Below are 10,195 nucleotides of genomic sequence, written 5' to 3'. Positions count from 1 at the left end.
CTGGTGAACAAAAATTAAAAAAAAAAAAAAAGCAAAGATCTAAGTAAAATAATCATCATTTTAAGCTTCTTTCCTCAGTAAAGTGACAACATCTACCTCAGGCCTAGCTGAGGTGGCAGAAATGAGAAGTGCTACTGTGCATTGGCTAAGGCCACATGGGAGCCCAGGGTTCAGTTTTTGGCCAACCAAAAATAGACCAGTCCTAGCTAACTGTGAGGCTAAGGCAGGAGAATTATGACATGGCAAGACCCTGTCAAAAATACCTTTCTCAGGACCAGCAGATGGCATAATGGTTGTCACTGGACTCCCACATGGACGACTGCAGCCTAAGGTCCAGACCTGGTGGCTTCAAACTCATGCCAGGCATGTGTGCATGCGTATTCAAAATCCTAGGAGGAGAATGGAGGAGAAGGGATTGCAAAATGTCCATCCTCCCTGGAGGTAGGGTGATTTCTCGCTTTCCTTTTAGGGCCAGCAGGTGGTGTGGTGGTTGGAGATGCTGGATTCCCACATGGCCAACCATGGTTCAAGTCCTGGACCTGGCAGTTTACTTTCTCACTTTCCCTCTCTCTCTGCCCCTCTCTGGTCAAATTAAAATAAATAAATAAATAAAGTTAAGTAAAATAAGTTTTTTTTGAGAGGTTTTTGCTATAGGGCACATGCACTCGTCAGAGAGACAGTGAGACAGAAAGTGAGAAATCACCTCCCAGGAGGATGGTCACAACTCAATCCCCTCTCCTCCATTCTCCTCTCAGGATCTTGGGCATGCACACACATGTACTCGTCGTGAGTTTAAGCGACCGAGTCTGGGACTCGAACTGCAGTCGACTACATGGGAGTCCAGCAACATAGTCATTATGCCAATTATTTTATTTGGACTGAACTGCAGTCGACTACATGGGAGTTCAGCGACATAGCCATTACACTAACTGCTGGTCCCCCAAATAAAATAATTATTTAAAATAAAATAAAAACTTTCGTCCTCCCTCTTATCCTCTCTAAATTTCTGTCTCTTTCTGAGTTCTCTCATTAATATAAAAAAAGAAGAAACATCTAGAGAATAGAGAGGAATTATTTTCAAGGACTATGCAGCTGCCTAATTTCCTTCCAAGCCCCTGAACATGGCTCCCCTCACCCAGGGAATTTCCCATCAGAATCTGCTCTTCAGCTTCAAACAGGAAGCTGGGAGAAATCACTTGCTGTCTGACAACCAATAGCCAAGAATTCCTTGTCACAAGTCACAAAGGTCTGCACAGTACTCAGATAAGTACAGTGGAAAAGAACTTGAGATTTACCTCGCGTCAGAAATAACATGGAAGGAAGAACCAGATAGTTAATAGTGAACTGTCCCTAGCCACTGGCCAGGGACTCCAAGCAACTAAAGTCTTCTGAAAGCATTGCCTGTTTAAAGCTGGATCTACAGCATCTCCCTGGTGCTTTCAAGCATCCCAGTTACCCTAACAGGAGGAGTCACTATATCAACTGGCAGTTCCCTCTAGACCTAAACAAAAGCAGGACAGAAACCGTAAATTAGATCCTTTCTTCATGGAATACCAAAAATTCTATTTCTAATTAATTAGATTTGAATATGAAAGACAAAACTTGAAAACTTTTAGAGTATTTATGAGAATATTTGTATAAACTCAGCATAGGGGAGAAGCACCTAAATAATAAAAAGCACAGCGGCTCCCTCCCCCCAAAAATCCAAAATGACAAATTCAACCATGCTAAAAGAGATATTTGTTCAAAAGACAACATAAAAAAGTGGAAAAAGGTAAGTCACAACCTGGAAGAAAATATCTGTAACACATATAACTAGTAAAGTAATAATAGCCAGAATATATAATAACCACCAGAAACATGTAAGAAGACATATGATTACTGCCCCAAATTAGCTAGTGACATCAATAGAATAGACATTTCACGGAATAGGAAATAAAAATAGCAAATAAACACATGAAAAGATTATTATTTCAGGACCAGCAGATAGTAAAATGACTACATCGCTGGACTCCCATGTAGTTGACTGCGGTTCAAGTCCGGATCCAGTGGCTTAAACTTAGGCCAGGTGCATGTGCGTGCATACCCAAGAACCCAAGAAGAGAATGGATTGTGGCATGGTCATCCCCCCAGGGGGTGATTTCTCACTTCATAATAATCAGGAAAATTATTTAAAAGATTACATTGAGATACCACTTTATACCTCCAAAATAGCAAAAAATGTTAACTCTGATAATCCTAAATTAATAAAAATACAGACCAAGTGACTGTTAAAGTACCAAAAGTAATACAACCAGTTTGGATGACAATTTGGCATTATCCTGCAAAACATCCTGTATCTTGCAAAAGATATCATTTATCTCGCAATTTCACTTCTAGGACCCCAGAGAAACTAAAAATATTTAGAATATTGGCAACAAGCAGGGCGTGAGGGAAACAATGACTAACAGGGAAGGACATACATACAGCCTCAGTTTTGATGTTGTTCTCTTCTTTAAGCTGAGTAGGAGACACTGGTTTCCATACATGCTACATATGTTCTTTATATGTGCAAAATAGACCTTGATGAGTAGGAGACACTGGTTTCCATACATGCTTAATAAGTTCTTTATATGTGCAAAATAGACCATAAGACATTCCTTCTTTTTGAAGCCATGGTCTTTCTTTGCTGCCTCTTTGCTTTTTCCCTTTCTGTTTTGAATAGTTTCCCCACTATTGTCCAACTGGTAAGCCTTACTCATTTCATCCAAGTCAATGAGGGAGTCAGAATACCACAGTGGTTACAAGAACAGTCTTCAGAGTCAGAATAGACTTGAACTCCGGTCCTGACTGTTATGACCTATGTAATCTTAGCCAAATTTCTCAGCCTTCCTGAACCTCAGCTTACAGTTCTCCATTGTAAAATGAAGGTAATACCTCATTGGTTTGTTGTAAGAAGCCTATAAAGCACATAGCATGGGATATTAATGCCTAATAAATGTTAGCTGTTTTTATGATAATACCTGCTCTGTGAAGTCTTCCCTAGCTAACCACTCTCCCAGAAAGTGTTAGTACCATTTTTTGTGTCACTCCATAACATTTGTACACAGCTCTATTTTAACAAATTGCATTTAGCTTATCTCTATAGCAAATCTATGAGCATCTCAAGAAAAGAGACTATGATATATTCACCTTTCTATCCACAATGCCTGATACACAGTAAGAAAAATGATCAATAAATACCACTGAATGAGGGCTAGCCCCAAAGCCTAGAGGTAAAAAGGGAGTCAGATCCCACAAGGCCAACCATGGTTCACATCTGGGCCCCATGGATTGAAAAACACACTGGGCATGTGTGCATGTCCAAAATCCCAACAGGGTAGAAAAATTAAGAAGAGGGGATTATGGCATGACCATTATTTTGTGTGTGTGTGTTTCAAATTATTTTTATTGTTTAAATTATTTGGAATCACTTAAGAAATTAAGGTGGGCTGGGAGGTGCCATGGAGTAAGGCACTAGATCACACATGGCTGGCTATGCAGTTCAAGTCCTGAGCCTTGCAGCTTGAAAAACATACCAGGTGCATGTGTGTGTGCCCAAAACCCTGAGAGGAGACTAGAGAAGGGACTACGGTGTAGTCATGCCCCCTGGGGGGTTATTTCTCATTTTCTCTCTTCCCTTGGCCCTGGCAAATGCACACATCCTATAGCAAAATCAAAAAAAAAAAAAAAGAAAGAAAGAAAGAAATTAATTTTTTATTAACCTCTTTTAAAACTTGTCCTTCTCCAATTAGCAAATAGATTCTCCAAAGGCAAAGACTCAGTGTTTTTCTTTTTAATAATGCCCAGGTGTCTGAACAAACTGAGAAAGCTCTGATGAGCTTTCCAAGAGGGTAAACGACCAGGGAGCTGAATGATCCTCAGTAAGCCCTTCTGAGGTTTACATTCATTCAACCCCTTGAATAGTCCAAAATAGCACTAATGATGCAGAGCTTATAACATTTCCAGAGCTGGCCAAGGAAGACATAACAATCCAAGCTTCATTGAAAGTGATCAAGAATTACTAAACTAGTAAACAATTTAATGGCTCAAGAAATTTACTCAAAGGGTGGAGGTAAGAAAAAGTCAAACCAGGAAAAAAGCTTGACAGGACACAACTAGAAAACTTCCCAAACCTGATAAGCAGGTGACCAGTGTACTTTAGTCCTGCCATGCCATCTCCTCCCTCTGTGAAGAGTCTTAGACTATCTCAAGAACTATACACAAGATAAGCCACTGATGTCCACGGCTGTCCCTTTTATCAGCTTAGAAATGAAAATTGAAACAAAGATTCTCTCTCTCTCATCTTATAACCACTGAAGGTACCCAAGGCATAAGAATGAAATCAGCCGGCAGAGTAAGACAAAGGGATAGAGTACTGCAGGAAATTAAGTCTCATAAGGCCTACTCAACTTGCATATTAGGGGTCATCAACCAGTGGCCACTGGGCAGAATCCAGTACACAAACATTTTGTTTGGTTTAGAAAAGGCTTTATTATTACTTTTTTTATTTGGTTTCCAACAATTAAAAAGCATAAGCTAGGTGCAGTGGTGTGCACCTGTAGTCCTAGCTACTCAGGAGGTTAAGGCAAAAGGATCAGTGGGGAACAAAGTAAGACCCTGTCTCTAAAGAAACAAGATTTCCAGTTTCTCCTGGAAAAAAATAGAAAGATTGGCCCTAATGTGCCCACATTCTCAAACAGTAACAATCTGCTGAATAAGTAGCAGCTGTCTCCTTTAAGTAAGGGCAGGGGCTCTCCTATATATCATGGTCCCCAAGACATCCTAACACAGTACCACCTGACTCACTTTATTAATTCACATTACCTGCCTAATACTTAGGCATTTAAGCCTGTAACCTCTGGTTTATATGATGGCAAATCATTATTTTGTCATCACACTTCCATGATCATCTATACCACACTGCTACATAGTGTTTCGATGATCACTTCCACTACCTTTGGAATAAATCTTTACTTCCACGATCATCTCCACTACTTCTAGAGCTCCATGGTGGTACACTGTTCTATTATATTTTCATTTAATTAGTTATGTGTAGTTGGATACACTGAAATACAGAGGGGAAATGAAAGCTGAACTGTAACCTATTACATTTACATAACTCTTACAGCCTGAGGGTAAAATGAACCTCCCCTCCTCCCTTCAGCTAACACCACCATTACCCCAATAACAAAATCACTCTAATCAGTCACACCAGCCCACAGGGATGGTATGTAATCAATCAGTTAGAAGTCACGTACAAAGGCTAGGATGATTTTTCCAGTAAGTATTCTTTAAATAGAGTTAGTCCCTTCTAACAGGAACTGTGTCTTCTTCCTCTTTACCTGCCCACAGTAGCCTAAGTACTCTATCAATGAAGTTATTATTTAAAAGTGGCAGTCATCCTGACTTCTGAAACACAAGGAAGTGAAATAGTAATGGAATTCTGAGGACTGGGATTTGGTGCCCAGCTACTAAGGAGATGGTGTCTACAACCTGAGTTTCCACTGTGCCAATGAGCATCACTGTCAAGATTAGAACAAACTGTTTATAGTCATCATGAAAAAGAAGCTCAAATACAAGTCTTGAAAGAAGAACAAATTTTCTGATTTGTAGATGGGGGAGAAAATTATTCCTGTCTAGAAAATTATTTCTACCTAGAATCATTCCTATTTAGAAAGTGACTTTTTTTAAGTAGAGAAAGAGGATATCTTTGATGCCTCTGTAGTCATCCTCAGGCCCAACAGGAAAGATGCTGGATTGGTCACGCTACCTGCTCAGAGACCAGATCACCTACTATGCAAAGCATAACAACTCAACAGGGCCAGGGCCCAGACCAGAAAAGCAGGCCTACCAAACCGGGATACTTCCTGGGCTAACTATACTGTTTCATTTGTCACTTTCAACTACTGTTTGGAAACTCTGCACCTTAGATCAAGTTAAAATGCAAATAGTTTCCTGTACCAGTTTCATCCTTCTTATTTTAAATCAATAAATGTAAACAATAAATTCTATCCCTCCTTCCAATACACATACATATATGTGTACAGGCACACACACACACAAACACAGTTTCAGGAGTGCAAAAGGCATTTATTAGGTAGGAGAAACTGAGTTGTCACTCCAAGAACCTAGGATAATTGTCCTTTCTAACACTATGAGGTTTTGATCCCCCTTGTTACTGCCGCACCAAGCACAAGAGCAAAGTGTTCTGATTTCCGAGCCAGAACTAGGCTACAAGTCCTGATCACGTATTAAAACTAATCCCAGGTACAGATAACACTTTTTGAGTGCCCACTACATGCCAAAAAGCATTAGGTTGATTCTGCTTTTAGCACTAGTACATGTTCTAGCTAGGCCATTGCACATGCATGCTACTACTATACTTTAAAAACTACATCGACTAAGCAATCCCAAAGTAAACTTTCCCATTTTTACCCTCCACAGGGCCTTCAAGAGTGCTTTGTATACCTGAATTAAAGGCATACAAGTTTCTATGTTGTGCACACACAAAAAAACTATCTACACTACCCCCAATTTCTAAAATCACCCCTTACCCTTGATGGACTTTCACAGGCTTATAACACAGCAGTTTATCAAAGGTTATCACGGTGTCATAAACTGCACTCCTTGGGGTCATGTTCCATCATTCATTCTGCACTCATGACTTTTTTAACCACTAAAAACATTAGGCCAACAGTACCAGATTTTGCCCGAGTTCAAATCCCTCTGTTCTTAGTCAAATAATAGAGTGGCTTCCTTGTGATTGAACCTCACTTCCTTAGGCCAAGGGAAGAAAAGATCTAGGGGAAAACACCAACCAAAAAAAAAAAAAAAAAACACTAGAAGAGAATACCTGTAAATATATTGTAAAAAGGAAGAAACAGGCCCAGAAGATAAAACCAAGTTTACATACAGACATGGCCTGGCAGCTGAGCTGCCCTGTTAGACCAATGCCTTCTCATAGCCCAGTTCCCCTTGCTGCTGGCCTCAACCTTTCCACACATTCTCCGACTACCTGAGTCGAGGCTACACTAGTTCATCAGCCAGCATTATCAAGGCAGTTCAGTTGTATTAAGGAGGTGGTCACACAGAAGTGAACGCTGCACAGATTCTAGAGAGACTCATATCTAAGCTCTGAAAACCAACTCTTCAGAGTGCATACAGTATTCCTTAGGTTTACTTGCAGCTTTTGAGGACTGAGCTTTTTAGGATGCAGAAAGCTCCGGAAAAGAGGGGCTGAAGACGAGGTTAAGCCTAGGAAAACAGGAAAACGGATTCGGGTACCAGAAAGGGATTATAAATCAGAGCCTTAATCGCCCCTGCTGTGGCAGGGGCCTGACCTTTGCCCCCTGCACACCTTTCAGATCACTCTCACAACAATCCTTCCCTCGTCTTATTCCAGCCTCCTGCGTCCTTAACCCACCCAGTCTCGTCCAACTTAAACACCCTTCTCCCTTATTCTCTATCGCCATGTCAGGGCAGCCTTCGCGACCCTAGAACTCCAAGAAGAGACTTCGCTGACCTGTCAGCAGATCCAAAATGGCGGGGCCTAGTCCCAGGACCGGCAGGCGCCAAAAAGGGCGGGGCCTCGCCCCGGGCCCGGCAGCCGCTGCTCATGTCCAAAGTGGGTCCCGAGGCGTCTTCAAGCGATTCTCCCGCCTCTGGTGGCAGTTGAGAGAAAGGAAAGAGACCCTGTCCTGGAAGTTGAGGCCGAAGTCAGGGTGGGACCGCACAGCCTGCCAGGATGAGTCGGCCGGGACGGGCGGTGGAGCCGGCTACCTTCCCTGTCAGCTCACTGACGTGGTAACTAGCCTCAGTCTAGCCCGCTGCCTGGTAACTGCGCGAGTTCTGCTGCGCACACCCAATCATAGCTCAGCATCGTGAAAAGTGGCAACCTCGTTATCCAATAGAAGAAAGAAGATTGACTCTACGAGGCGGGTAGTGCCTACAGAGGCGAGATTAACGAGAGAAAGAAAGGGGTAGGTAGAAGACAACCAACGACTGCGAGGACTCTTTGAATGACAATGATGTAAACCAATAAAAGTGAGGAACTGTGCTTGGGCGGTTGGAGAGGTGGAGTTAGATTAGAGTTCGGTTGCAGTGCGTGGTTTGGCAGTGGCTGCTGGGCATTATGGGGAGTAAGGCTACGATTTGCTAGAAAGGGGGCGGGGTCTGTTTTGATCGCATGAGCGGGCGCCCCTACTACCCTAGCCACATTCTATCAAAGTCATCCGGACCATTACCTTGTCCCTAGAAGGATCATTCCCTTTCGCGGCTACTCTGGGCTCCATCTGTCCTAAAAACAGTCTATTCCACACCCTCTGCCCAACCCCTTCCCGTCTGCCTGGTCCGTTTTGGCTTCTCATAGGTGTGTCTGTCTCATCTGAACTCGGTTTCTTCGTCGTTTACTACTATCCTACCTTCCAGCAGTAAACAGAAGGTGGCAAAAACCTCGGATATGTCATTCAAATCTCCTCACTTTACAGAACAGGAATCGACGTCCCAGAGTGGGACTCACATATCTGTTTAATAGCAGAGCGGAAAGACAGACCCCGATGTCCTCACCACTAGACCAACTCTTTTTCACTGCCCCTTGCTACATTTTATGCCTTAGTCTATCAGGCTGTGACTCTGGCTCTGCCTCTCATACCAAGCCGTGGACATGCCTTATCTATAAAGGAAAAGGTTCTTCAAACAGGTTAGTCCACATCACCAGCAACAGGTGAAACCTTCCTTTTTGCCTTAAAAATGCTAAGAAGCCTGAGAATTAGATACCCACTCATCTTCACTCTCCTGTCCCCAGCCGCCTTCTCTCCTTGTAAGTGATGACAAAGGTTGCTAAGATAACTTAGAACACTTAGAAATTAGAGTATCTGGAAAGAAGACAGGAAGATGGGTTTTCTCATAAACTGAATGGTGGAATTCTTGACCTGAATACAGTCCAGGTGTTCCTGCAGACCTGAAGAGGGTGTTGGAGACAGTGAAAAAAGCTATCAATTCTTGGGGCCTGGCAGGTGGCATGGTGGCTAAGGTCACTAGACTCCCACATGGCCATGTTCGACTGTGGTTTGAGTCCCAGACCTGGTGGATTGCTTCCTCACTTCCTCTCTCTCTCTCTCTCTCTCTCTCTCTTTCTTTTTCACACTATGCCCTCTCTGGTCAAATTTAAATAAATAAAGTTAAGTAAAATAGTTCTTTAAAATATATACATCAATTTTTTCCACACTTCCTTTCATTTATTGATGACCCAAGTCCAAAGAGGTTCCATATCTAATCCCGTAAGAACATGGTCTCAAAACCAGTTATCCAAAAAGCACCCATGTGCTATGATCCTCTAATGTGAAGACCCCATCAGATATGACATCAGACCTGAAGAACTCCTGTACTGACATGTTGGCTCCTGGCTCTGGTCCAGCTGACAGCCTTGCCTCTTGCATCTAAGGGAAGTCAGGGAGAGAGGATGTACCACTATAGCATCTCTTTCCACAGTACCTCTGGGCCACTTTCCTCTTCATTTGAAAACTATGGGGGCAGCCAGTGATGTGGTGGTTAAGGTGGCTGGATCCCACATAGCCAACTGCATGGTTCAAGTCTTGAACCCAGTGGCTTGAGAAACATGCCAGGCACATGTACGTGCATGCCCAAAATCCCAAAAAGAGGGAGAAATAGAGAAAAAAGGTATTGCAGAATGGCCGTCCCCCATGGGGAGTGCTTTCTTACCTTCCTCTTCTAATGAGCACATGCACCCACTAGCAAATAAGACAAAACAAAACTGGGAGTTGGTCTCCTGGGCCGTTCTCAACTTGAGAGGTCCTAGAGAGTCGATTGCAAAATCCAAGTGGGCCAAAACTTCCTGTTCCCCAATCTCCACTCCCACATATCTTCACAAGTTTATTATTCTAAACACGTGTGATTGAGTGTTAGCGATGGGGAGGGGAGAAACGGTAGTTCCCTAGCCCCTTACAACCTCTACCAATCATCATAGATTTCAGTATAACTTACTCATTGAGTTTCTACATTGTGCCAAAGAATAGAAAGATGATGGTCCTTGCCCTCCTAAATCTTGCCTTCCTAAACTGATTTCTTAAAGTTGCCCGGTGGGGTAATAGTAGGTATGCACAGGAGGGTCGTGGAAGCAAGGGGCTAGACATCCAGCTAACCCAGGCATTCAGGA

The 10,195-nt window shown here is 42.7% G+C and overlaps 1 protein-coding gene across 4 annotated transcripts in view; it reads right to left on the bottom strand.

Moving 5' to 3' along the window:
• Window positions 1-7,952, bottom strand: part of GBF1 (golgi brefeldin A resistant guanine nucleotide exchange factor 1) — a 151,932-nt gene extending 143,980 nt beyond the window's left edge. For 2 of the 4 annotated variants that reach the window (XM_014583328.2, XM_014583329.2), the window contains exons 1-2: window positions 7,628-7,952; window positions 7,544-7,589 (exon numbers count right to left, since the gene is read on the bottom strand). The gene's annotated coding sequence lies outside the window, so the exon portion shown is untranslated. The remainder of the gene's footprint in view (window positions 1-7,543; window positions 7,590-7,627) is intronic. The other 2 variants (XM_027767400.1, XM_027767401.1) reach the window with 1 other exon arrangement.
• Window positions 7,953-10,195: the final 2,243 nt, after the last annotated feature.

This window comes from Tupaia chinensis, unplaced genomic scaffold, assembly GCF_000334495.1.
Source record: "Tupaia chinensis unplaced genomic scaffold, TupChi_1.0 Scaffold144255_1, whole genome shotgun sequence".
NCBI classification, from domain to species: Eukaryota; Metazoa; Chordata; class Mammalia; order Scandentia; family Tupaiidae; genus Tupaia; species Tupaia belangeri.
The sequence above is the reverse complement of the archived record's forward strand: the minus strand, read 5'-3'. Positions and strand labels throughout refer to the sequence as shown.